This window comes from Pleurodeles waltl, chromosome 3_1, assembly GCF_031143425.1.
Source record: "Pleurodeles waltl isolate 20211129_DDA chromosome 3_1, aPleWal1.hap1.20221129, whole genome shotgun sequence".
In the NCBI taxonomy this organism is placed as follows: Eukaryota; Metazoa; Chordata; class Amphibia; order Caudata; family Salamandridae; genus Pleurodeles; species Pleurodeles waltl.
The window spans coordinates 203,595,755-203,621,658 of NC_090440.1; the positions used below are offsets into that span (position 1 = coordinate 203,595,755).

Below are 25,904 nucleotides of genomic sequence, written 5' to 3' on the forward strand. Positions count from 1 at the left end.
GAATTCTATTTCTTATATCCACTTTTAGGATTCACAAGCTCCACCTGAAAGCTTGCATTGACTAGAAGCTTGTTCCTTTTACTTTATGATTTTACATTTACCAGCTTTATTTGAACTTAATTTGAATTATCTGGAAATATCCCTTGGTAGGGAGCTTCTTGGTGACATTGGAGTTGATGATCTCTTGTTTGATATTTTTTAGTTGGCCACTTGACTAGATATCATGTTCAGGTCAGCGTTCTAGCTTGTTTTCTTTTGCCACACCTCTGGTCATGGTGCCCTTGTTTATGGATGCTGCTCCACGTCTGTGCCAGCAGTGTGCAGAAGGCAAGCCCATTGCACCGGTCTGTGCACAAGACACGGCCATTACCTGTAACTATATTTCAGTCCACACCTATGACCAACCTTGCATAGCTTATTACACCACATGCTTCTGTCCATTTGATCCAAAAGCCCCCCTCCCCCCTGCCACTGGGGACTCCTCAATTGCTTGAAAGGCACCTTCTCCTGGAAGACATGCTTCTTTATCTCAACCAATCATGACTTGCACACCTTTCTGAATGGTCCCGCCCATGCTCAGGCCATCCTTAAAAACTGTTCACTGCCTAATAAAAGGAAGCTTAAATGTATCCTTCTTAACATGTGCTCTCTTCTTAAACATGATCAGGAAATCATTAATCGCTTCTTCACTGCAGAGCCTGTGGATCTCTGTCTCAGGGACATCTTAAGGCTTATGAGAACCCTGGGTCGTGTTCAGAACAGCTTTGAATTTACGTTCCAATTTCAACTGTTTAATGCCCTCTTTGGCCAGGCACTCTTTGTGCACAGGCACACTTGCCCCAATTCTAAATGTGTTTACACCTAATACTCAGGGCTAGTAATGTGTGTTTTCAATATTTTAATATAGCAGCATCTCACAAATATTACTATGAATAATCTCTGTGATCCCATGCCATTTCTCATATGTGAGGTCCTGTTTTGATGTAAAAATGCAAAATGTCTGTAAAAGTAACTCGCACATCGCCCAGATTACAAATAAATTAAATGAAGATGGTTTTTAAACAATCTGTTTGGGAATCATTCAAGATCATCACGGCAAGACTCTGCAGAGCTGAGCTGGATTTATCAATGGGCACCCTGAAAGTCCCTGGACCAGAGCCAACTTTGTCCATACCTTAAAACATCTCTGCTGTGTCCTACTCTGACCTGGCTGAGGGACACCCCCACCCTGAGCATTTTCAGCACTATTCTCAATGATTACTCCATAATTAAAACGCGATTACCTTGAAGGCTTGTAGGAGGCCTAGCTGTAATTTATCACTCAAATTTGAAATGTACACAAGTGGAGTGTTCCGCAGATCCGTCCTGCTAATATCTACTTTTCACCCTCCTACTCAATTTGAACACTTCTCTTTCCAATGCTTTGGATCCCAGGGTGTAACTGGAGCCCCTGCAGCCCCCAGAGTGTATGGGGCCTTCAGGGTCCCTTGTTTTGGAGAGGACTCCCCCTCACCGTCTAAACCATGCTATTGCATACCTCGCATATTGCATGCAATAGCATGGAATAGGAAATAGTTAAAACCTCGAGAGTGCCTCTCTGCTTTCCTAAGCAGGCCTCTGCAGTGTAGAAAGGGGACCAACTTTTCATAGGACCCCAATTGAGCCCAAGAGTAATGAATAACTGTGCTATCTGAAAGTTGCCGGAATCCCTCATCGCATTCTACACGGAACCACCATCATTTTGTGTTATGTCACTGTGTTTTTTGCCCTCGCCCGTCTCAGCTCCTAGTAATAACATCACCCCTTCTCAAAAACTCTCTGATTATCTTTTTGATGATCTTTTTGCCTATTTCTGTGATAAAGTCACTTATACATTCAAACTAACTTTGTAGTCCAACCTGCAATGGGCTCCTTACCCTTTCTTAAACACAGTGCTCCTCACCACAAGCCTCCTTACTACCCAAAACAACATCATTTTATGCTCTTAAGGCCTCCATCATACCCAGTTATCTGCTGAATCCCTGAACCCTACTCCCATCAGAACGCCACATCATTCCCCTATTGAAAACACTCTCCACTAATCCATTGGATTTTATGAACTATTATCCGGTTTTATTACTACCTTAGCCACCCAAGCTAGTGGGGAAACATGTTAACAAACAACTGTCTTCCTGTTTGCAAAATCACAATGTTAGCAGTCACGGAACATCTAGGGAAGCTTTGTGGCGGCCATCATTGAAACGGATCGCATTCAAGTCTCTATGCTTGATCTTCAAAGCAGTTCTCAATCTGTGCCCCTCCATTTTATCCGACAGATTGTGTCACTACCTCACATCGAGTTCATTGGAAAATCTCACCTCAGTCAACTTCTTCCCTCTCTCACACTTCGCTGTTGCGCAGGTGGACATGCTTCTTGTCTTTATTGGTGTAAAAGCCTAGAATGCACTTCTCTTGTACAGCACAAGATCTCCTATGCTCGTCCTCTTTAAGACAAACATTGGCAAAGCCAGTAGGTTTTTCCTATGCAAGACCTACTGGCCTTGCCAAAGTGTTTTAGCCACGTTGTACACCAGCGTGGCTTATGTTCAGCATGGCTAAAAGGTAGTGGTGTAAATGAGAGTGTCATGGAGTGTCATAGAGTGGAATGGCGAAGAGTGGAGTAGAGCACTGTAGAGTGGAGTGGCAGAGAGTATCATGTATTGGAGTGGCATAGAAAGGAGTTGCATAGAGTGGCATACTACACTGGTGCGGCATAGAATGTAGTGGACTGGTGTAGACTGCATTGGTATAAAGTGTTGCAGAGTATAGTGGCAGTGAGTTCAGTGGCACTGAGTGCAGTGGCATTGAATTCAGCAGTGTACAATTAAGCTTTGCAGAATGCAGTGACATAGATTAGAGTGGTGCATAGTAGGGTGGAGAAGTGCAGTGGTGCAGGGTGCAGAGTGGAGTGGTGCAGAGTGGAGTGGCGCAGAGTGGAGGGGTGCAGAGTAGAGTGGTCTTGAGTGCAGTGGTCTAGAGTGAAGTGCCATAGAGTAGAGTGGCATAGGATAGAGTGGAGTAGAGTGGTGCAGAGTGCAGTGGCATAGAGGTAAGTGATGCAGACGGCAGTGGCACAAAGTAGAGTCAAGTGGCATAGAGTGGAGAGTTGAGTGGCACAGAGTACTGTGGCGTTGAGTGGCACAGAGTACTGTAGCACAGAGTGATGCAGAGTAGGGTATAGTGCCTTAGAGTGCAGTAGCATGGAGTGCAGTGGTGTAGAGTGGAGTAGAATAGAGTGGAGCAGTGCAGAGTAGAGTGGCATAGAGTTCAGTGGCTGAGAGTACAGTGTTGCAGAGTAGAGTGTCAGAGTGCAGTGGTGCAGAGTGGTGTAGAGAGCAGTGACATAGAGTACAGTGATGGAGAGTAGAGTGCAGTAGCATAAAGTGCAGCAACAGAGTGCAGTTTTACAGCGTGCATTGACACAGCATGCAGTGGCATGGAGTAGATTGTTTCAGAGTAGACTGGAGTGGGATAGAGTGAAGTGGTGCAGAGTATATTAGATTGGCGTGCAGTGGATTTGCCTAGAGAGCAGGGGCATAGAGTTGAGTGTTACAGAATAGAGTGCATTGGCGTAGAGTGTACTGGCACAGAGTGCAGTGGCGCAGAGTGTCGTAGAGTACAGTGGGCTAGAGTAGAATTGCGCAAAGTACATTGGTGTGGTCTAGACTGGAGTGGTGTAGAGGTCAGTGGTGAAGAATACAGTGGTGCAGTTTAGAGTGATAAGTGCATTGGGATAGAGTAGAGCAGTACAGGATAGAGTAGAGTAGAGTAGGGTAGCATGAAGTGGAGTGGTGCAGAGTGCAGTGGCGTGGAGTGGTGTAAGGTGGAGTGGCATGGAGTAGATTGCAGTGGTGTGGAGTGGAGTGGTGCAGATTAGAGTGGAGTGGCATAGAGTGGAGTGTTCATGGTGGGGTAGTGGACCGCCATTGCAGACAACACATTTTCAATTGAAATGACCATTACATTTCCACAGATATACAGTTTTACTAATAAAACTTTACAGTACACAGACATAAATGTGTGGAAATTGCATTACCTAGTGTAATGCTTTGTTTTGATCATATTAAAGTATTTGTTTGCAACATACTTCAGAACAAAAGAAAATGTGCTTCATTTGTCTGCCTAATTCTGACATTTTCTGAAACACTTACACGGTTCAATTAAATATTGTGGTGTGCTACAAAACAACTTTTTCCTACCTCCATTATCAAGCAAGATTGTCACATAAATCCTCTCACTTTGAAGTCAGAAAAAGAAATGTGAGCAGACACTGTGTGAAGACTGTGCCTGAAATTTGACCTCAGCCTTTGAGTGTACAGCAAATGTGGCAGGATAAGAACTAGATTTATTGGCATGTTTACAGAAAGATAGCACTTGGAAGGATACTGTAACTAAGGTTTTTGCCAGGGTAGGTACAGACTCAAGCTGGACAGCACAAAACAAATAAAGCCATCAAATGGAAAGCAAGAAAATGTGAATTACAAACCACAACGCCAATGACAAGCAAGGGGCAGAATGCATTCCTCGATCAACTTTCTGAATGTCTTCAAGATGTCTTTAGCAAATGAGACTGCTGTGCTGTCTGGTAGGCTGCTACCTAAAGAAACTGAAAACGTGACTTTTTAATTCTCTTTAATGCCTCCCCTCTCAAGTGCTGTCCTTCTTCAGTACCGGAATACCCACTTAATATTAGTATTAATAATAAGAGTAACAATGGTAGCAATAATGACGTTTACTATTAGTAGTAGTATTAATATTGGTGTTAATATTATTGATTTGTAAGCACAACTGGTAATAATTATAATAATTAGTAGTAGTATTAATATTAGTACCACTACTTTGGATCATTATTTTGAAAATAGCATTTGTTGCCTTTATCTGACTTTGTGTGCCTAACTATGACCACACTTGAAAGGCTTCTGTTGCTGATCCTTTCCAATCAAGAAGCTAAGGTACCAGAATCTACTGTACTTTGTGAAAGCTAGAGCATCGTAAGGATGCAGCTGTATGGGGTTTCACTTTCTGCTGATCCTAAATGCCCAGCCATCTGGTCCAACATTATGCTGCATCGTGAGGTACACGCAGGAGATGAGAAGTGCCTCCTGTTTTGGGACATGCTCAGATCAATGAGAATGGCCGGTGATTTGTCTACATAGTTATTACATCACAAAAACATAACTGGCCACTACATTGATATATGAGGCCAAAACAAGCAGCAATAAACAATGGCTTCCCCGCCTATAAATTAACATAATCATAGGTTGTGGCATCATTATCACCAATTTCTTTAGAAAGCTAAACAGCGCAGGGCGATAATCTGAAAGCTATCTCGTTAAATAGTAGTAGTCAAATCTATGAATAATGTTCACACAATGTGTATTAGCAGAAATGCTTTGTATCTTACGTTACTTGTTTCCTGTAGTGCCAGAAGCCGTGTTTCTAAAATTAGGCTCTTTGATGAGAGGCGTCAAGCTGTACTAGCAGAGAACGACTCCATCTTCTGAGTGTTAGAATGTAAAACTGCAAATGTAGAATTAATCATTCTATGATTGGACGCGACTGTCTCTCTGAGTGTCTGAAATGGAACTGGGTACCACATTCTGAATCATCATACAGCTATAGTGGGCAAATCTCCTGTCAATCAATCAATCAGGATTTCTAAAGCTCGGCAAATTACGTGATAGGGTATTCAGGCCTGTTAGAAAGTATTAAAGCTTGAAACGCCTGTTTGTCTCATGAACATATTATTCCTTGTGTTGAAGGGGGGCGGACTGAAACAGCCCTGCTGGGATTCAAATCCATGATCATAGCGGCAACCTGTGTGTTAGGGGGTCTGGGCTCTGCTCCTCTGACCAGCATGCCCATTTTAACAATTTTGATAGATGTTTTTATACACATTACATCTGCAATACACCGATGCCTGGCTTCTTGACCTGAGGCCCAATGATGGTTCAGACAGTCATGTGCACACTTAGGGAATCTCATGCTTAATTTGAGCTGGTGTTTGCCGGTGCTTGGTCCTGACACAGTCCTGACACAGTTCTCAACATCAGCACCAGTGACAGTCTACCACATGGAGTGTGGTTACATTGGTTACAATTTTGAGGTGAGCTCTGCACAGTGTTGTATTCATCTCTTTAATTTAATTATGAATACAATATTTTTTAGATCTTAGAACTACCTGTTGCCCAAGCCCTTCTTACTGCTTTTGTGGCCTGGAACAATCCGTATTGTCTCACACATTGGAGTGTGATGGTTAGCAGCTGTGTTGGTCAGGCACTGGCAGGGGCATTGATGCTGCAAGCTGCAGTGGCCTCCTGTGAAGGGCCCTGGCACTTACTTTTTTTTTTTTTTTTACCAAGTAGGAATCTGATTTCCATGGTGACACTATTAAGTAGGGTTTACCTTTTTACAGATCTTGACTCCAGTAGGGAGAGGTGGTTCCATAGCGGTGTATGGTACTGTTGACATTAAGCCAGGTTGGGCACCACATGCTGAAGCATTGCACGTTAGATCCTCCATCCATCATGGCAAGTTACTCGATCCTTCTTGCAATGAGTAGAAGGCAGCTGTTTATTGGCGGTAGGAATACATAAAATGCCGCAGGCAGGTAACGAGCAATGTATTTGCAGCCTTACAAGAAAGTCACATTTTTCGATCCACACGTCTAGTGCATGTGTGGTAGCAGCTGCAGCTTGGAAGAGAAGTGTCTCTACATGGAGCCGCAGAGGCCCACATGGTCATGCTTTGTGAGCCAATACAAGAGCTCGACTCGCTATTCCTGCCTCCTCTTCAAACATTTCAGCTAATGTGGCCTGTGATGATGGAGCAAAGGTGAAATTGTGCATTACTGAAAGTAGATGTGAATTGTTTTATGCTCACTGTGTCTACTTCTAAGCGCCCGATCCCATCACTGTCTGCCACTGTGTTTGACCCACGCTCAAGGTGCTGTGAAAATACTTTGCCAGAATGACGTTAGGCCTTGCAAAGAGATGGTATGTTCTGAACTGTCTTCCATCACAGTCGTGTGTAACGTGTGACAAAAGAGTGTGAGAATATGTGTGTCTGAGCATGAGCTTATCTCGGGGGAAATGGTGATAAATGATCTGTAGGTAATAATTCGACTTCTTTATTTGGAAGTGTGCAACAAAGCAAAAGAAGGAAGCAGTCATGGGCATCTTTGGCCAGGAAACAGTATGATAGCTGATTGGATTAGAGCATTTGTTGCAAAGGACTGTAGCAGGGCACAGCTCAGCCTCTTTGTGAGGAGACTGCCTATTGAGTGGGGCAGTAGCAACATACGTTCTATCACCCAAGTTATTTTAGTCGTTTCCTCTCAATGTTTTACATTATGTTGCCCTGTCTCAGGTGAGTGGGAATGCAAGTGTGTGAATGTGTGGATGTTTATGTGCTGTTGCTTGTATGTGGTTGGTTGAGGGTAATGGGGGCTCACCCTGCCAATTGGGGCCTTTACATGACATTTTGGCATTCCTGCATGCAAACTTACCGTACCATACTAATGGACTATTAATAACATATTATGGGATTCTTTTGGACACGCGGGCGAGCCTGACATAATAACATAATTTTAGGGACATATTGTGTGTAACATATCCAGTTATAATGACGCGCCATTCTTGCCCTACTGTAAGCAAACCGGAGAACATGCTTGCTAACTCTGACACCGAAATGGTCCGATAGTGACTTACCGTGGGCATTTCAGGGACATGCTGGCTAAGCCTGGCATATTAATGGCCTGTTGATCATACGCTATGGACATTCTTGAGGACATGCTGGCCCACCCTAGTATAACAACAGGTCATTGGTGATGTACTGTTGGCATTTTGGGACAAGCTAACTAACACCGATGTAATTGCCCGTAAACTATACATTTGTCTGCATTCCTTGCGACATTCCGATTATCCCTGGCATGCTAGCAGCCCTGTAGCCATGCATGGCCCTGTTGTCCAATGTCATGCTGTCCTTGTCACAGAAATGGTCTATCCTTCACGTATTAATTCCGTTCTTGCCATAATTCTTGAAATCCCTGGCGTAGAGGTGGTATATATCTTTCCCATATGATTGACAGTCATGTGATTTGATGATTATAAATGGACATGAACAACAGAATCTATTCCAGCATGACAGTAGTGTATGTGAGTGCTAGGTAAAAATGACAAGATGTTGTTTAAAGACCAAACACATATTTGCTAAAAATGCAAATCTGGTATTTTGGGGGCAGAAATATAGTTTTTAATTACGTGACAAACTTAAATTTGGAGGGAATTTAGCATATTTGCCCAAAAAGAAACGTGCTGTATTTAATGAGGAAATTTCTGTATTTTCAGAAACTGTCGGCTAGTGTTTGGAACAAAACCGCTGCATTCTGTAAGAATATATAGAAAGTTGATATTTGAGCAACATCCACGCTGAGCTCAAGAAACTAATTCAGGTTTGGGTTCATCGGTACCAGAATTCGCTCACTGCCATGGATGTTATTTCATGACTTGTGTGGAGGTATTTTACTGTCTATATTGATAAATATATTATGCTATCACTAGTGCTCTTTCAGCATGTACAACTGGTTTAAAGTGTTTGCTCTTTGTTCCTATAATACCTTGATTTGTGACCATTAACAATGCTTGTATTGCCTTTCGAGCCTGTAAAACTTGCCTTGCCAGGCGATATAAGGACTGTGATTGCGAAATGTATATACCATTTGATCTATTTAGCCTGCACCTTCCCTGTATCTCACCTGTAGAATTGGTCTGGGAATCTGCTTGGAATGAGTTAGATGGCATAGTGAAGTAACGATGCTATATTTATTTCTGAAAAAATGCTAGGTCATGTGACCTTGCATAACCAATTTTCTTTACTGTCTGTAATGCATATAGCTCTTTAACCATGATGAGTCCCACCACCTCTATTGTCTGAGGCACGGTTGGCATGCAACAAAAGGGTGTGACTATTTCACTAGTGCCTCCCCAGAACCTCTGCACTTCATACCAATTTATGTGAAAAATGTGCTGTAAAATGTACAAATGTCGTCCTTTTTCTTCAAAACTTTCTGGAGAGGTGACTCTAGAAGCCCTTCACAAGTAACTCTGGCTCGCTCACTTGCTCAAATTGGAGAAAGGTATTTATGCCTTACCCCTTGTAAATATCACCAGCCTCCACTGGAGCAATATATGAACTCACTGAGTTATATTTCTATTGTATGTAATTTGTGATTGTAAAAGATGGTTACACACACAAAATTAAGAGTTTGGCCATCGATTCACATTTAAATGTGAAATTTCGCTCCAGACTTTAATCAGGTGTTGTTTTATACATCAACCAACTGTTGCTGGTGCTGATTTATTTAAAAAGACCTGCCTCTTTAAAACAGCACTGGTGTAGGGTGTATGGTTATGCAGCAGCAGACTAAGTATGGAATTTTATATTCAGCTGGCACGGGCTATGGACGTAGGGGTGCTGGAGGTGCAAAAGCACCTCCAAAATAACCATACTCGAGTTCAGAAGGTGAATGAGCAATACAGATGCCTGTAATGTTGTTTTTAAATTGATACAGCTGTAGTGCGTTCAAAGACAGAGGTCAAATGTCAGGCTATGTCTTCTGTAGTGGTGGGCGGTGAACTCTACTTTGGTCATAGAGTTTGCAGAGTTTTAACCATTCCGCACTCCACTTAGAGCGCAAAGTTGCGGAAAACTCCACGTAGCGGAGCAGAGTTTTTTTCCTCATTCACACTCACTGACATTAAGTTGGTGAGCGCAAGCAAGGAAAATCTTACTCAGACCACCTCCCAGCAAGATTTCTCAACGCAGGCAGTCACTGATGGTCGCTACCACTCACATTGAGAAACCTTCCGTTCCCAATGAGGAAGGTGCCGCTCGAGTAGAAAATCTACTTGAGTGGCAGAAAAGAAGCAGCGTCCTTTTGCTCTGCGCGTGGTGCCGTTTGCACTGATTATTCGGCGTGAGACAAACACTCAGATCTAAAAATCAGTGCGAACAGCGTGACCTAATGCACTCCGACGCTTGCAGAACTCCACGTAGCGTGCTGAGTTTTTTGGTAACTTCGGAACTCCGCGCAGACCTAGTCTTCTTATTCTTTTAACATGGAGACGAGCTTGGTGGTTTCTTTTTTCTCTAATGGGAGTTACAGCATTTGGAAAGATGAACCCTCTAACAATCTTGCTTGGGGACTAAGAGTGAAAGGAAAAGCTGTGAAATGTCAGTGTTTTCTAACAGACCATGAAAATTACATTTCTGTAAATGAACTGTACAAAAATATTTTAAAACATATCAGCAGTTAAGAAAGGACAAACATAATTCTGTAATTTTGCAGTTCTAAAGTGTGATGAAAACAAATATTTTATTAGTATCAAAACAAATCAAGACACTTAGAGATGTGCAAATGACAAATATTTGCTGAAACCCACTTTTAACACATTATTACTTGCTTGCTATGGTGTTTTCAGTAAAACTGCATATCAGTGTGACTTTTTGTGGCCCTTTCAATGGAAAATAATTTGTCAGTTAAAGTGATAGATTCACAAAAGTGTACTCCAAAAGGTTCCACCAGCTCATGCCACACACTTACCACTCTCCTGATAGAAGGGTGAGGCTCATTTGATACACTTGTTCTTCGTGTGATGCTTGTGTTTTTCACAAACCCTAGGACTGCAGAGATGTAACATTGATGGCAGAACCTCCACTCTGAAAATTGTTCCAGCACCACTGTCAGACGGTAGGAGACACTAATCACAGCGCAAGGAATGGAGAATTACATAGGCTGCATCTGGATAACTATGCAGCTACAGCCATATGTTATAGACCTCCCATAATTTGGCAGTTTCTTCATTGATTCTCGTGCTCTCTTTGCATGTACATATTGCATGGAGTGAGCCAGCTCTTCCCCTGCACAGAAGTCTTAGCAGAACACAGCTTGCACCACCCACTGCCCTCACTAGTGCTGCCTTTGACAGTACCTACACACCTAACCATCATACTCATAGAGGTGTTACAATTCAGACTTTAACTATATATTAAAGATGACCAATACCTGCTCCCAAAGCTATTCTTATAGCTTTGGGTCGCAGGTATTAGTGATTTTAATCTGTATTTAATTATGAAGCAACTGTTGTTGTGCTCATAAAATTAGGCAAACAACGCCACCATGTGGCAGGCTGTCATAAGAGCCAGTGTTGACAATAAAGTGCCGGTGTCAAGCACCGGAAACCTCTGGCTCAAATTAAGCACTGATATTGGGGCTCCCTGTTTGGAACAATTGTAAATTTATTACCCATTTTTGTCTCATTCAAGTGCTTGTGATGCTGATAAATATTACATTATATGTAACGCCTTCAGAAATGAGGACACACAAAAACAGCTGAAAGATGATGCCTGGTGCCTGCCAGCCAATTAGTGCCAAAGGAAAGCTTCAACAAGCATTGGTAAAGCCATTTCTTTTTTTAAAATGGATACGGATTTTGTTTTTACTTGAAACAACATTTTATGTGGAAGTCAGTGTCTAACCAGCTTGTTACACCCACTGTATTAAAAACATAGTAGTGGGACTTGTTAGATATTGAATGGGCTAGTGCATAATACTAAACTAAGAAATATATGCACATAGCACTTGAAACTGTACCTTTAGATTTAGAATTTTTGTAATGACAAATGAACCCACTTTACTACTAGCTTTATTGTACCATCAGTGAAAATCCAAGTGCTACTCTGGGCAGCTTCACCATTTCATTTGTAAAAATCGAATGTCTCCTGCATTCTCTTTACCTGCCTTGTTTCTTTTTATACATATGTGTGCAGTTCCCTGGCTAGACATTTACCTGTGACCTTACTGAGTGAGAGATATTGGATGGGGCAGGATAAAGGTGATGGACAGAGACACAAAAAGATCAGTATAGTAAGACATGAAGAAGAGGGAAAATGGGGTAGAGATAGAGGTGATGTAGAAAGATATGTGAATATAGAGAGAAGTAATTTAATTAGAGAAAGGTGAGCTAGCCAGACTGAAAGATAAAGAAAGGTAGAAAGAGGAAGGTTTTACAGTGCAGTAAAGAGGTAGTGAAAGATAGAGATAGGGAGAAATAAATCTAGAGAGAAGTAGAGGAGTACAGTACTTTAATAGTTGAGGTATAGAAAGAGGTAATGTAGAACAAGAGGGGGATTAGAGAGAAGAAAAGGCAGTAGGAGGTAGACGTAGATAGAGACTTCACGAAAAACAAAGACTTGCATGAGAAAGAAGGAGCAAAATGAGAAGAGGCATAAAACAGGTTATGGTAAAGAGAACAGTGGGGAAAATAGAAAGTTAGAAAGGAAAGATAGGAGTGAAGTTTAGAAAGAGAAATGAGGTGAAAAGAGGACATTGAGAGAAAAACAAAAATCGTGAAAGAGAGGTGGGGTTTATACAGAGGTAAATAATTGTGGGAAGAAGAGATGGTGAGGTAGAGATAACTATAAAGTGATGACAGAGTAAAGGGGGTACAGGTAGAGAAACACAGGTAAAAAGGAAGGAGTAAGATACTTAGAGAGGTTATGACAGTGGGACAGATGTAGCATGAGGGAAAAGGGAGATGGAGAGGCAAGGTAGCAAAGTAATGGTGATTTAAATTGAAAAGTAAGGTAGTAGAGAGTGGTAGGGTAAAAAGAGGTGTGGCAGTGAAAGAGATTTGTAATGGAAAGAGAAATGAGATAGAGAAATGAGGGGAATGGTGAGGTATAGAAAGGGCAGAGAGAGAAGTGAAGAGAGGTAAGGTAGTAGAGACATGAAGCGAGATAAAAAGGTGTGATAATGCTAGAGCTGAGGTATTGGGAGAAGCAAAGCAGATGGACGAGAGATAATGGGAGGTCAGACGGAAAAAAAGCAGTGAGGTACAGAGAGAGGGATGAGGGAGAGAGACGGGATTGAGAGTGACAGAGATATGTATGTAGGTATATAGAGTAATAAAGAGAGGGGGCAAGGTCATGATTCAGAGGTAGAGGGAGATGAAGTTGAGTGAGGTATACTGGGTATATTGAGAGGTGAGGTAGATACAATTGAGGTAGAGAAAGCTGAGAAAGAGCAAAGGGATTAAGGTATATTGGGAAGTAGAGCTTCACAGAGGGGGTTAAGGTATAAGAGGTGCTATGAAGTAAAGAGAGAGAACTCAAACAGAAAGACTATTTTTTAGTTTAATAGCCATGTACTGCCTTGGAGTGTGAGGTTTAAAGCTGTTTAGGCAAGGCATGCATCGTTAGGGGCATATTTATGATTTTTTAGTGTAATGCAGAGCAGCACCAAAAGTTGATGAGCTGCATTTTGTGAGGGGTAAAAAGCAGTACAAACATATATTTATTAACAAGCAACATCAAAGCCAATAGGTGCCACCTTTGGGACCTATTGGCTTTGCCAATGTGTTTACCAATGTATTACTATGCATTCATTTAATATTTTACATAAGTAAAAACTTTGAATTGTTTAACATTTGTAAACTATATTTCACGTTTCTAAATATTGGCAAAGGCTCAATATCTCAGTTCCAAAAAGCTGAGCTATAGCCATTGACCTCTCTCCAGTGAGCACACACTGATGGTCACACATGTACCATATGTTAGTATCAAATCAAATTATTAACAACAAAATCATTGTTGTTACTAGTTTATATCAAACTTCAGTTTTTTCTACCATACGACTCTGGACACTTTACTATTGCAAACCAGTGCTAAAGTGCCTATGCTTTCAGTCTAAAATGTATTGGAGATTGGTTTATCCATGATTTTCATATTTGATTTACTAGTAAGACCCTAGTAAGGTGCACCATGTGTGCCCAGGGCCTGTACATTAAATACAACTAGTGGACCTGCAGCAGTGATTGTGCTATGCATGATTAGCTCTGTAAACTTGTCCCAGACCTGCCACTGCAGTGTTTGTGTGTGCAGTTTTAAACTGCCTTTTTGACCTGGTAAGTGCACCCATTTGCCAGGCCCAGACCTTCCCTTTTACTACATGCACATCACTACTAAATTAGGCTCGAGGCAGCCCATGGGCAGGGTGCAGTGTATTTAAAAGGTAGGACATATACTGGTGTGTTTTACATGTCCTGACAGTGAAATACTGCTAAATTCGTTTTTCATTGTCCATTGGGTAACATAGGGAGTGCCTTGAAATATGTTTTATGTGTAATTTCCCATTGGGAGCAGATAGAGATAGGGGGCTGGCGCCTCTGAACTCATAATTAAAAAATACAACTTTTGCTGAAGTTGGTTTTGGAATTGTAAGTTTGAAAATGACACTTTTCTTACTTAACCATTATGTGCCCCTGCTTGTCTGTGGCATACACGTCTGGGTCAGGTTGACAGCTATGCTGTTTGTGCATTCACTCTGGACAGTCACACAAAGGGAGCTGAGGCGTGCCCTGCATATCCTTATGGCCCATCACCAGGCTGATTGGTCTTCCTGAGCTAGATTGGTGGGAGGAGCTGACACTTGCACCTGAATAGGGCTGTGCCTGTCCTTACACAAAGCAACGTACAACCCCCTGAAGTGTGTTTAGGGCCACGGCAGGTCAGGCAGGGTCTCTTTCCTGTCTTTTAAGTTTGCCTACTTCAAAGACAGGAAGGGGTGTAACTTCTGGACCTCTGACACCACGTATTTTGAACACTTCTGGACTGAGGACATTCTGCCAGGAAGAAGAGCTGGATGCTGTAGGAGTGACTGCCACTCTGCCTGTTGCTTTGTTGTGCTGGTATGCTGATTGCTACTACTGTCCTGGGAGCAGAAGGACTGGGCTTGGCTTTCTACATCCTGCTTTCCAAGGTTCTCCAAGGGCTAGAACTGAGCTTGCCTTCTGTTAAGAAGTCTCAGGGCCATCAAAGACTTCACCTGCCAGCACCTGGAATTACTTGCTGAAAGTCCTGACCTGCCGAGTGGTGCCAAATCCAGGTTCTGGGCCCTTGGAAGTGAGCTCTGTTGCAACCACGAAGAAACTAGGCACCTCCACTCCAGAGCGACTTCAGAACAAGTGCCACTCTCCGAATCCATGCCGCCACCTGCACCAGAGTCGTGGTCACCACTGAGTGCAATGACAGCCACCTGCAGCATCAGCCCGATGCCGCAGCAGCGGTTCCAAAATCCTGCCACAGCGTGCATCCTGAGTGTTGTGTCACTGATGTCCATCACTCCTGACTCCGCCGCAGCACCTGTGGCCCCGTGATGTGATCGCGACACCACAAATTCAACACCTTGCATCTTGATCTGCTGGATACATCAACCCCGCCTTGACGTAAGGATACGATGCCTATCCACCGATGCCGCATCACCTCCCCTGCAACCGTAAGGACCTGACGCCTCACTTCCCCTGCACAGCAGTAAGGAACTCACGCCTCACCTACTCGGTAGCAGTAAGGACACCATACCGGGTCCAGAGACGCCTCGCCTCCCTGAATCAATGCAATGTCTTTGTTTCCTTATTGTTTTCCAAGGTACTGTACCCGGCGTCTGAGTGACGCCAGGACCAGCCCGCTTTCCCTCGCTAGTGGCGTCAGACTTTTGGAAGTGACTCCGTCAAGACTCTTTGATATCCCCAGTTGGAGCTATTGTGTTTCTAAGCGCTATACTAAGATTTAGGGGGTTATTACAACTTTGGAGGAGGTGTTAATCCGTCCCAAAAGTGACGGTAAAGTGACGGATATACCTCCAGCCGTATTACAAGTCCATTATATCCTATGGAACTCGTAATACGGCTGGTGGGATATCCGTCACTTTACCGTCTCTTTTGAGACGGATTAACACCTCCTCCAAAGTTGTAATAACCCCCTTAATCTTTGAAAATACATATCTTTACTTGTGTATGTTGGATTTTTGTCATTTTGGTCTTGTTTTACTCAGATAAATATTGCCTTTTTCTAAACTTGTGTGGAGCACTTTGTGGTGTTTTTACTGTGTGTGTGTGTGTGTATGCATGCATGTGTGTGTGTGTATGTGTATACAAATACTTTACACAGAGATAAGCCTGGCTGCTCAGGCCAAGCTACCAAGGGGGTGAGCAGAGGTTATCTTAGGTGTGTGGCTCCCTTACCCTGACTAGAGTGAGGGTCCCTAATTGGACAGGGTGCAAACTACTGCACAGACCAATTTTCTAACACCCACACTTGATTTTCTTCACTTTGACACTCAGAGAACTGGGCAGAAATCACACTACGCCAACATCTGCCTCAGTCCTTAGTGAAGCTTTTTTTAATTTAACAATAAGAACTTAGGCTTCTAACCACATGGCCTGTGCTCCAAGGAGGGGCACAGGGAGAGGCAATCACCACAGCTGGGGCGATCTACAAGAGGGGTTGGGTGTCCATAGTCATCGCTGCTCCAGAGGGCAAGGCCTTGTCCAGCTGTGGCACATGTCCAGCCTGGCACTGTGCCCCAGCCTGGCTGACCTAGTCCTGAAGTTACAGATCTGACTTTTGGACTTTCCTTCCCTAGATAGTTCTAACATGCCAGAGGCTGTTCACTCTGGAGAACTGATGCAGATATGGAGACAGCCAAGCATGCGATTTACACCATTTCCCCTGGATTTTCAAGGACCAGTGAGAGATACTAGATGCCTCCAGAACCGCAATTCTTTCTAAGGCTTGGGCCCCTCTCTTGGGGTGAACTAATTCCAGGGCTCCTTACCATTCACAAAAAAAGAAAACTCTCTCCGGGGCTCCGCCAGCTTTTACAGGCTAATGTTCGTTACCTCACTGGATGCCATGAGCGTGCATGTCCAAGCTCGGGGATCTGAAACCATCACCTTTTCAACTGGCCAAGGTCAGTGGAGGTGGTCACCCATACCTTCTGAATGTTGCACATCCATGTCTGAGAGCTGACTGACCCATATTCATTCGCTGTTCATAAGGAACTCTTCTCCACTTTGGCCTTCAAAGTTATTCTTTGAATACTTGCTAGTACTTTCAAGATCTGCACCTGCAGCAGCTCCACCCAAGAGTTCTGGTTAGGCCTTGGTCAAATTTAAATTACAACGATGTAGTTCTTATAATTTCAGGAATATGTTGTTACTCTTGTTATGCAAACTTCCCAAAATTATGCCATTACACCGCTTTGCATAATTACGGACAATTTGCTGTAAAAATTTACTGCAAATGTCCTAATTTGTATTAAGTCACTGTATAAGTTAACCACAAATGCACAGGAACAACAGAATGTGAACAGCTGTTGTTTGTGGAGCTCTTGTTTAAATGTATCTGTGCACCAAAATGTGAGGCTATGATGCATTTCACTCTAAAAAAATAGCATGAAATGGCATATCTGCATTTTGCTAATTATGTGTAATTTTGCATCATATTGTTGTCATTTTGCATATTTGAAGTGAGTTTTGCACACTACTTCTGTGCATCCTACTCATCATGGCTTAGCCTCTGTGGCTCTCAGCGGTGGCAACAGCTGTGTATGAGCCCAATTCTCCAGTTCCATACATTTTCAAGACTGATTTATTTAGCAGGAGAGTTGTTATATTCTCCTTAGTGGATAGCAACTTCCAGGGCCACTGTCATGTTACCTTTATCAATACCTTTTCTGGAGTCCGATGAGCATCAACTTTGGGGTCTGCATTGGAGCTACGCTGAAGAGATCAGTGGGTCTCTGTAGGAGGCTGGACTGGCTTGTAGTGAGTACCAAGGGGTACTTGCACCTTGCACCAGGCCCAGTTATCCCTTATTAGTGTATAGGGTGTCTAGCAGCTTAGGCTGATAGATAATGGTAGCTTAGCAGAGCAGCTTAGGCTGAACTAGGAGACGTGTGAAGCTACTACAGTACCACTTAGTGTCATATGCACAATATCATAAGAAAACACAATACACAGTTATACTAAAAATAAAGGTACTTTATTTTTATGACAATATGCCAAAGTATCTTAGAGTGTACCCTCAGTGAGAGGATAGGAAATATACACAAGATATATATACACAATAGCAGAAATATGCAGTATAGTCTTAGAAAACAGTGCAAACAATGTATAGTTACAATAGGATGCAATGGGGAAACATAGGGATAGGGGCAACACAAACCATATACTCCAAAAGTGGAATGCGAACCACGAATGGACCCCAAACCTATGTGACCTTGTAGAGGGTCGCTGGGACTATTAGAAAATAGTGAGAGTTAGCAAAATAACCCTCCCCAAGACCCTGAAAAGTGAGTGCAAAGTGCACTAAAGTTCCCCTAAGGACAAAGAAGTTGTGTTAGAGGAATAATGCAGGAAAGACACAAACCAGCAATGCAACAACTGTGGATTTCCAATCTAGGGTACCTGTGGAACAAGGGGACCAAGTCCAAAAGTCACAAGCAAGTCGGAGATGGGCAGATGCCCAGGAAATGCCAGCTGCGGGTGCAAAGAAGCTTCTACTGGACAGAAGAAGCTGAGGTTTCTGCAGGAACGAAAAGGGCTAGAGACTTCCCCTTTGGTGGACGGATCCCTCTCGCCGTGGAGAGTCGTGCAGAAGTGTTTTCCCGCCGAAAGGACGCTAACAATCCTTGCTAGCTGCAAATCGTGCGGTTAGCGTTTTTGGACGCTGCTGGGGCCCAGGAGGGACCAGGAGGTCGCAAATTGGACCTGAAGAGAGAGGGGACGTCGAGTAAGACAAGGAGCCCTCACTGAAGCAGGTAGCACCCGGAGAAGTGCCAGAAACGGGCACTACGAGGATGCGTGAAACGGTGCTCGCCGAAGTTGCACAAAGGAGTCCCACGTCGCCAGAGACCAACTTAGAAAGTCGTGCAATGCAGGTTAGAGTGCCGTGGACCCAGGCTTGGCTGTGCACAAAGGATTTCCGCCGGAAGTGCACAGGGGCCGGAGTAGCTGCAAAGTCGCGGTTCCCAGCAATGCAGCCCAGCGAGGTGAGGCAAGGACTTACCTCCACCAAACTTGGACTGAAGAGTCACTGGACTGTGGGGGTCACTTGGACAGAGTCGCTGGATTCGAGGGACCTCGATCGTCGTGCTGAGAGGAGACCCAAGGGACCGGTAATGCAGCTTTTTGGTGCCTGCGGTTGCAGGGGGAAGATTCCGTCGACCCACGGGAGATTTCTTCGGAGCTTCTGGTGCAGAGAGGAGGCAGACTACCCCCACAGCATGCACAAGCAGGAAAACAGTCGAGAAGGCGGCAGGATCAGCGTTACAGAGTTGCAGTAGTCGTCTTTGCTACTATGGTGCAGGTTTGCAGGCTTCCAGCGCGGTCAGCAGTCGATTCCTTATCAGAAGGTGAAGAGAGAGATGCAGAGGAACTCGGATGAGCTCTTGCATTCGTTATCTAAAGTTTCCCCAGAGGCAGAGACCCTAAATAGCCAGAAAAGAGGGTTTGGCTACCTAGGAGAGAGGATAGGCTAGCAACACCTGAAGGAGCCTATCACAAGGAGTCTCTGACGTCACCTGGTGGCACTGGCCACTCAGAGCAGTCCAGTGTGCCAGCAGCACCTCTGTTTCCAAGATGGCAGAGGTCTGGAGCACACTGGAGGAGCTCTGGACACCTCCCAGGGGAGGTGCAGGTCAGGGGAGTGGTCACTCCCCTTTCCTTTGTCCAGTTTCGCGCCAGAGCAGGGACTAAGGGGTCCCTGAACCGGTGTAGACTGGCTTATGCAGAATTGGGCACATCTGTGCCCAACAAAGCATTTCCAGAGGCTGGGGGAGGCTACTCCTCCCCTGCCTTCACACCATTTTCCAAAGGGAGAGGGTGTCACACCCTCTCTCAGAGGAAGTTCTTTGTTCTGCCATCCTGGGCCAGGCCTGGCTGGACCCCAGGAGGGCAGCTGCCTGTCTGAGGGGTTGGCAGCAGCTGCAGTGAAACCCCAGGAAGGGCAGTTTGGCAGTACCAGGGTCTGTGCTACAGACCACTGGGATCATGGGATTGTGCCAACTATGCCAGGATGGCATAGAGGGGGCAATTCCATGATCATAGACATGTTACATGGCCATATTCGGAGTTACCATTGTGAAGCTACATATAGGTAGTGACCTATATGTAGTGCACGCGTGTAATGGTGTCCCCGCACTCACAAAGTTCAGGGAATTGGCTCTGAACAATGTGGGGGCACCTTGGCTAGTGCCAGGGTGCCCTCACACTAAGTAACTTTGCACCTAACCTTTACCAGGTAAAGGTTAGACATATAGGTGACTTATAAGTTACTTAAGTGCAGTGTAAAATGGCTGTGAAATAACGTGGACGTTATTTCACTCAGGCTGCAGTGGCAGGCCTGTGTAAGAATTGTCAGAGCTCCCTATGGGTGGCAAAAGAAATGCTGCAGCCCATAGGGATCTCCTGGAACCCCAATACCCTGGGTACCTCAGTACCATATACTAGGGAATTATAAGGGTGTTCCAGTAAGCCAATGTGAATTGGTAAAAATGGTCACTAGCCTGTCAGTGACAATTTGGAAAGAAATGAGAGAGCATAACCACTGAGGTTCTGGTTAGCAGAGCCTCAGTGAGACAGTTAGTCACTACACAGGTAACACATTCAGGCACACTTATGAGCACTGGGGCCCTGGGTTACCAGGGTCCCAGTGACACATACAACTAAAACAACATATATACAGTGAAAAATGGGGGTAACATGCCAGGCAAGATGGTACTTTCCTACAGTCTCTGTCTTTCACTGAAAGGTGCAGGTAACCCGCTGAACACTGTTTATGAAGGGGATTGAAGATTGCAATTTTTTCCCATGAATGAGTAATTACCAGTAAGTGAGGATCAAAAGCTCGTGTTGATTAAGTCCTTACTCTTTGTTAACATGCCTGTTGCGTCTACTGATTGGATGGTTTAGTGAAGTCCTCGGATCAGCCCCACTGAGGCTGGCAAAAGCCCTGTTAAGGCACAGAGAAAACAAATCAAGATTAACTATCTACAGATAATAAAAGTCATAACAAGATGAACCTGCAGAGAAACATTAACAGCGTAGTGGCCCAAGCAACTAACAGTGCCAGCTCAACCCCCCAGCCATCTCCTAGACAAAACCCAGGCAGAAGAACCATCCCTCCCCTTATGTGCCGGCTGGCATATGTGCTATGTGGCCTCTGTGCGCTTTGGCAAGGACTTGTTGTAGGGTGGTCTCCTCCATCCCAGAGGACCAGACTCAGATGCACGGGACCAGATTGGGGGACCTCGGCCCCGCTAGGAGGGCCATGATGTGACAGAAAGCCCTCCTGAGGCAGAACCCAGACACATCCAGCACGACTCCGGGGGAACTGAATGCAGTGACTCCCCAGGTTGGCTGTCTCCTGAAGGCAATGCTGCCTGGGCCCTCCTGCCCCTGACTTGGGCCACTCCAAGTTTCAAGTGACTGAGGAGCATCCTGTCTTGGAACGCCAACACAGCCTTAGTGACAAGGAGTCACGGCTGTGAGATAGGTACGGATCCTTGTGTGTCCCTCGAAGATGTTGCCAACTGCCTTGAGGGGCTGAAGGGGAAGCCACATGCAGTTGCTTGAACTTCGGGCACCATGTGAGACACTTCGACAACGGAGGGAAAAAATTAGCTTTTCATCTCTAGTACATCCCACCAGGACAGAGGGGCCCCAGCCCACGAGTATTGCTCCACCTCGGCTTAGGGCTGTTGACATGCAGGGGCTGACTCCTGTCTCCCACCGGATAGCGGACCACTGATGTGCAGGTGGCCCTCCTTTGTTGCCCATTCCCATTTGACCAGGGTGGGGTTTGAACATTTGTGTGCCAGGGCATGTGGGTGGGCCGACGATGGAGCTAGCTGCCTCTGCTGCTGTGGGAGTAGCTTGCCCACCTGTTTGTTGAATAATGGAGGCCGAGTCCCAACAGAGAAGCATGATAGAGTGCTGGGCTGTCTCGATGTGCAGGTGCAGTTCTTCCCTCCTCCCACCTCTCCTGTGCCCAGAGGAGGATAAATGTTGTGAAAGTTGTTTGTGACTCCCTGCCGTCACTCAGGGAGCCTAGGTGCTTCTGATCAAGGCGCAACCTACAGACAGTGCTATCTCAGTAGCGGGCTTGATGCACCAGGATTGGGTCTTCTCAGAGTTAGGTTACTTGGAAATGCATCAAAATTGTATGGGAAACTCCATCTAAGGCTAAATATGGGTGTGAGACTGATAGCCAGTAAGCACTGTAAGAGAAAGTGGGTGTGGAACTGCTGAGAGGTACACATGTGGGGTCTGTGCAATCCATATGGAGGATTCAATATGACGGGAAGGTTGGTAGCCCAAGAAGGCAGATCCCCTCTATAAGGACACTGCCTGGTGCACCCAGTTCCTACAGGGCTCATTTCCTCCACACCAGTGTGCCACGACTGGCTAAGGGTCGACTGGGAAGGTTTTGAGTGGCAGGTAGCTTTCCACTCAAGTGGAGAGTGGTACAGCCCCCTGGCAACAGCTTCACCATATCTGCAGGGCCAAGGGAGATTGACCACCTCTGTGCCAGCCCCCTGCAACTGTCCCAGTCTCTCTCAGAGTGTGCAGGGTCCCGTGCTCCTGGTGTGTGTCGACTGAGACAGATAGTGCTCAGTGCACCATCACTGTGTCATGCCGCCAGGCAAGGGGGGCCCATTCCAGGCACCAGAGGTCTGAGATAATGTTGGTTACTCATCTTAAAACACAGACTAAGGAGACTATCATATATATGTGATGGAGGACCGATCTAAACCATCTGGCACATTGAAGGTGGCCGTGCTGCCTGAGGTAAAATCCTGCTCTATTGGAGAGGTGGAGGATTAGCGTGTGTGACAGAACCCAAAATATAGTGATCTATGCTTTGAACACTATTATATTTTCAAAATAAATGTTTTCATCCTCACAGACACTCATGAGCATCAAGGGGGCACCAAGGACAGGGACTAAGACAGGTGAATACTTGCCTTCTTGCATACTGCCAGCTCAATCCCAAGATCCAACTCCAAGCCTTTATAACTGCAGAATTTTTAAAATACTCTATTGGAGCCTGAATTACTGTAGCACTAGACTTGGCCTCCAACGGATCCTCGTTAAAGGACTACATAAGGATTACTTACCAGGGTCACAAAAGAGTCCTATATTGGTATTTTTCATTACTATCTCTCTGAGTCAAGAGTTCCTTGGATGTAGTAGCCCTTTCTCAGGCGCTCCTCCAGAATTGAACTGTGATTCCCTGTTACTCATAGTCATGATGCTAGACACAGACAGTACTACTAAAATTTGAGAAGGCAGACATCCAAATGTATGTATTGCTGTCACCATGGGGAGGTGTGACTGTTATCTAGAGTCACCAAAGTGGCCAGATGAGCCCAGATTGGTCTTGGTCGGATAATGCATGCATCCCGGAAGGACAGCACTCATTGACATGTATTAGTGCTACATTATCACAACTATCAGATCAAAGCAACCATAACTGATTTAATGAGCAGTCTGCAGTTTCACTGTGTGTACTTACACATGCATGGCTTGATCGTTGAGACAAACATATACTACTGGCTGAATCAAACAGGTACCCTCACTTTCTGGACACAGGAGAGGGAGCTGGGTGATCATCCTGGACTGAACTTCACATTCCTCAGGAGGCTGCTGCGGCAGGCCCTGCTTGCCTGCAGGGAGCTGGATGGACACGACAGTCACTTAGAAGCCAGCATTCCCAGACTGAGGTGGGCTGAGGCACAGTCTCAGGGAGACACAGAAGTGCCTGCCTAGGCAGCAGCCGGACATCCCTGGAATGGATGTTCCAAGCTGCAGTGGAAATATGCTAGGTGTAAAAGTGCAATGGTGTGAGACCTAGGGCCCAGACCACCAGTGGGCATCTGAGACCAGCGCCACCCTACCGCATTCTCTCTGGTCACACCTATAGGTGAGGGACACAAGCTGCCAAACTGCTTTGTCTTCACGAAAAGTAGACCCTAGAGTCAAACAGTCCTGGCAGGGTGGAAAGAGCTTTACGTGAAAACAACAGCCAAGGCTGGCCAAGCAATCTATCCCTAAATGGCCCAAATATGCCCAATTGATCAGAGTACATGGCTAGCTATATTATCCCTGAGCAGGCTGTTCTGCACAGGAATAACACTTCACACCCCTGGCACCTCTCTGGGAAGGCAGTCTTTTTGTAAAGGCCCATCTCATGGGGCTGAATGGCAGCCACAGACCTTGGCCCCTAGCACAGTCTGGCCCAGGCCTCCCAGAACCTAGGGAGTACAACCAGACAAGAAACAGGTCCCTACTATCCTGACCCTACTAACTTAAGAAAGGCTACCTTCTTTTCTTGTAATCCGTGCACGCTGAAGCGACATTTGGGCAAATGTATCCAAACTCCAGGAGCTCTAACAGGGTTTGAAGAGTCAAATGAACCCTCATCAAACTTCCAGGACAGCTTGATCGGCCCTCAGGGGCCTGGGCTTTCAGACTACATGCCTGGGCCCTCAACGTACCTGAGGAGTACAACTGGATGACAAATGGGTCCTTAATATAGTTTTCCTACTAATCCAGAGGAAGGCTGCCTGCCTTTCATGTAATCTGTGTGCAATGAGTGACAGAGGGGGACATTTGAGTAAATGTATTCGACCTAATTGACCCCTTACTGGTCTCAAAGAGTCAAATGAGCCATCACCTGGACTTCCAGGACAGCTCGGCAATCTGGGTGCACCGTGCATTTCTATGGCATATGAAACCAGATGACTGAGCTTGAATGACAGCCATCTGGTCGCACCTCCCTTATGAATCACATTCTGGACACCCATGGAGGAGGAAGGAGCTTGCTTGGGTGGGTTCTCAAAGCCAAAGCTGGGCCTCAGGGTTGGGGCCTCATAGAGCTCAACTTGAGCCTGGATGCTTAATTTTCATCACACATAAGCAGGAAAGCCCCCCTGGTGCCTGAAGAATCCCTTCCCAAGCACTTTCCACACAGGAATGTCAGAGAAGGGAGCCTTGAGCCAGGGGCTTCCATCTCAGGACCAGCCAGAGCTCTGCCTCGGGACCTGGTCTCAGGTTTTTAACCAAGCTAAGCAAGGGACCCTTCCCCGGTCTGCCGTACCCTGTCCTGGGCACTTTGCAACAAGGCATGCCGGGGAATGGATCCCAGGGCAGGGGGCTTAACCTCCTAAGCCAACAGGAGCTCTGACCTGGGCCTGGTCAGAGCTTCTAAATCTACCTAAGAAAAGGTGCCCTTCCCAGGCTGGCGATAGCCCATCCTGGGCTCCAAGTGACATGCCAGGCTAGAGAATGGAACCCAGGGATGGAGTTTTCCACCACCAGGCAAGCTGAAACTCTGACCTAACCCCAGGTCAGAACATTTTAATCCAGCCAAGTAGGGCAGCCATCCCTGGGCTTGCCAGAGCCTGTCCTGTCTACTTTGAGACACAGCAGGCTGGAGAATGGAGCCCAGGCAGGGAGACTTCTACCCCCAGGGCAGCTGGAGTTCTGACTTGTAGCCCAGTAAGAGCTTCTTAACCCCACAAGCTGCACCCCTGGTGCCAACAGCAGATAGGATAGGGGCCTAGGATAGGGTCTTCTATCCAGGGCTAACTGGAGGCTGACATGGGGCCTGGTCAGAACTTTTTCACTTTCCCAAGCAGTGGAGCTTTCACTGGGCCTGCTGGAGCCTGTCAAGACTAGTGCTTAATTTGAGCCGGTGTTTACAGTTCCTGGCACTTGATTCTCAACACCAACACTTATGACAGCTCATCACATGGTGACACTGTTTGTATTATTACTGAAACAAGCCCATCAACGGAGTATTTAATAATTTAATGTACAGTAAAAATTTATAATACCAGCCATCCAGGCCATTCTTATAGCTCCGGGTGGCCTGGGATAGTCACACTTGGGGTGTGATGGTTAGTAGTGTCTGTACTGGTGTTGGCAGTAACAATAAATGGTGCAAACTGCAGTGACCTCCTG

At 45.4% G+C, this 25,904-nt stretch overlaps 1 protein-coding gene and 1 pseudogene across 15 annotated transcripts in view; both read left to right on the forward strand.

Moving 5' to 3' along the window:
* LINGO1 (leucine rich repeat and Ig domain containing 1) overlaps positions 1-25,904 on the forward strand; it is a 3,157,620-nt gene that overhangs the window by 2,704,025 nt on the left and 427,691 nt on the right. For all 15 annotated transcript variants that reach the window (XM_069222181.1, XM_069222179.1, XM_069222184.1 and 12 more), the window contains one exon: positions 8,388-8,556. The gene's annotated coding sequence lies outside the window, so the exon portion shown is untranslated. The remainder of the gene's footprint in view (positions 1-8,387; positions 8,557-25,904) is intronic.
* LOC138283393 (uncharacterized) overlaps positions 1-25,904 on the forward strand; it is a 113,580-nt pseudogene that overhangs the window by 72,827 nt on the left and 14,849 nt on the right.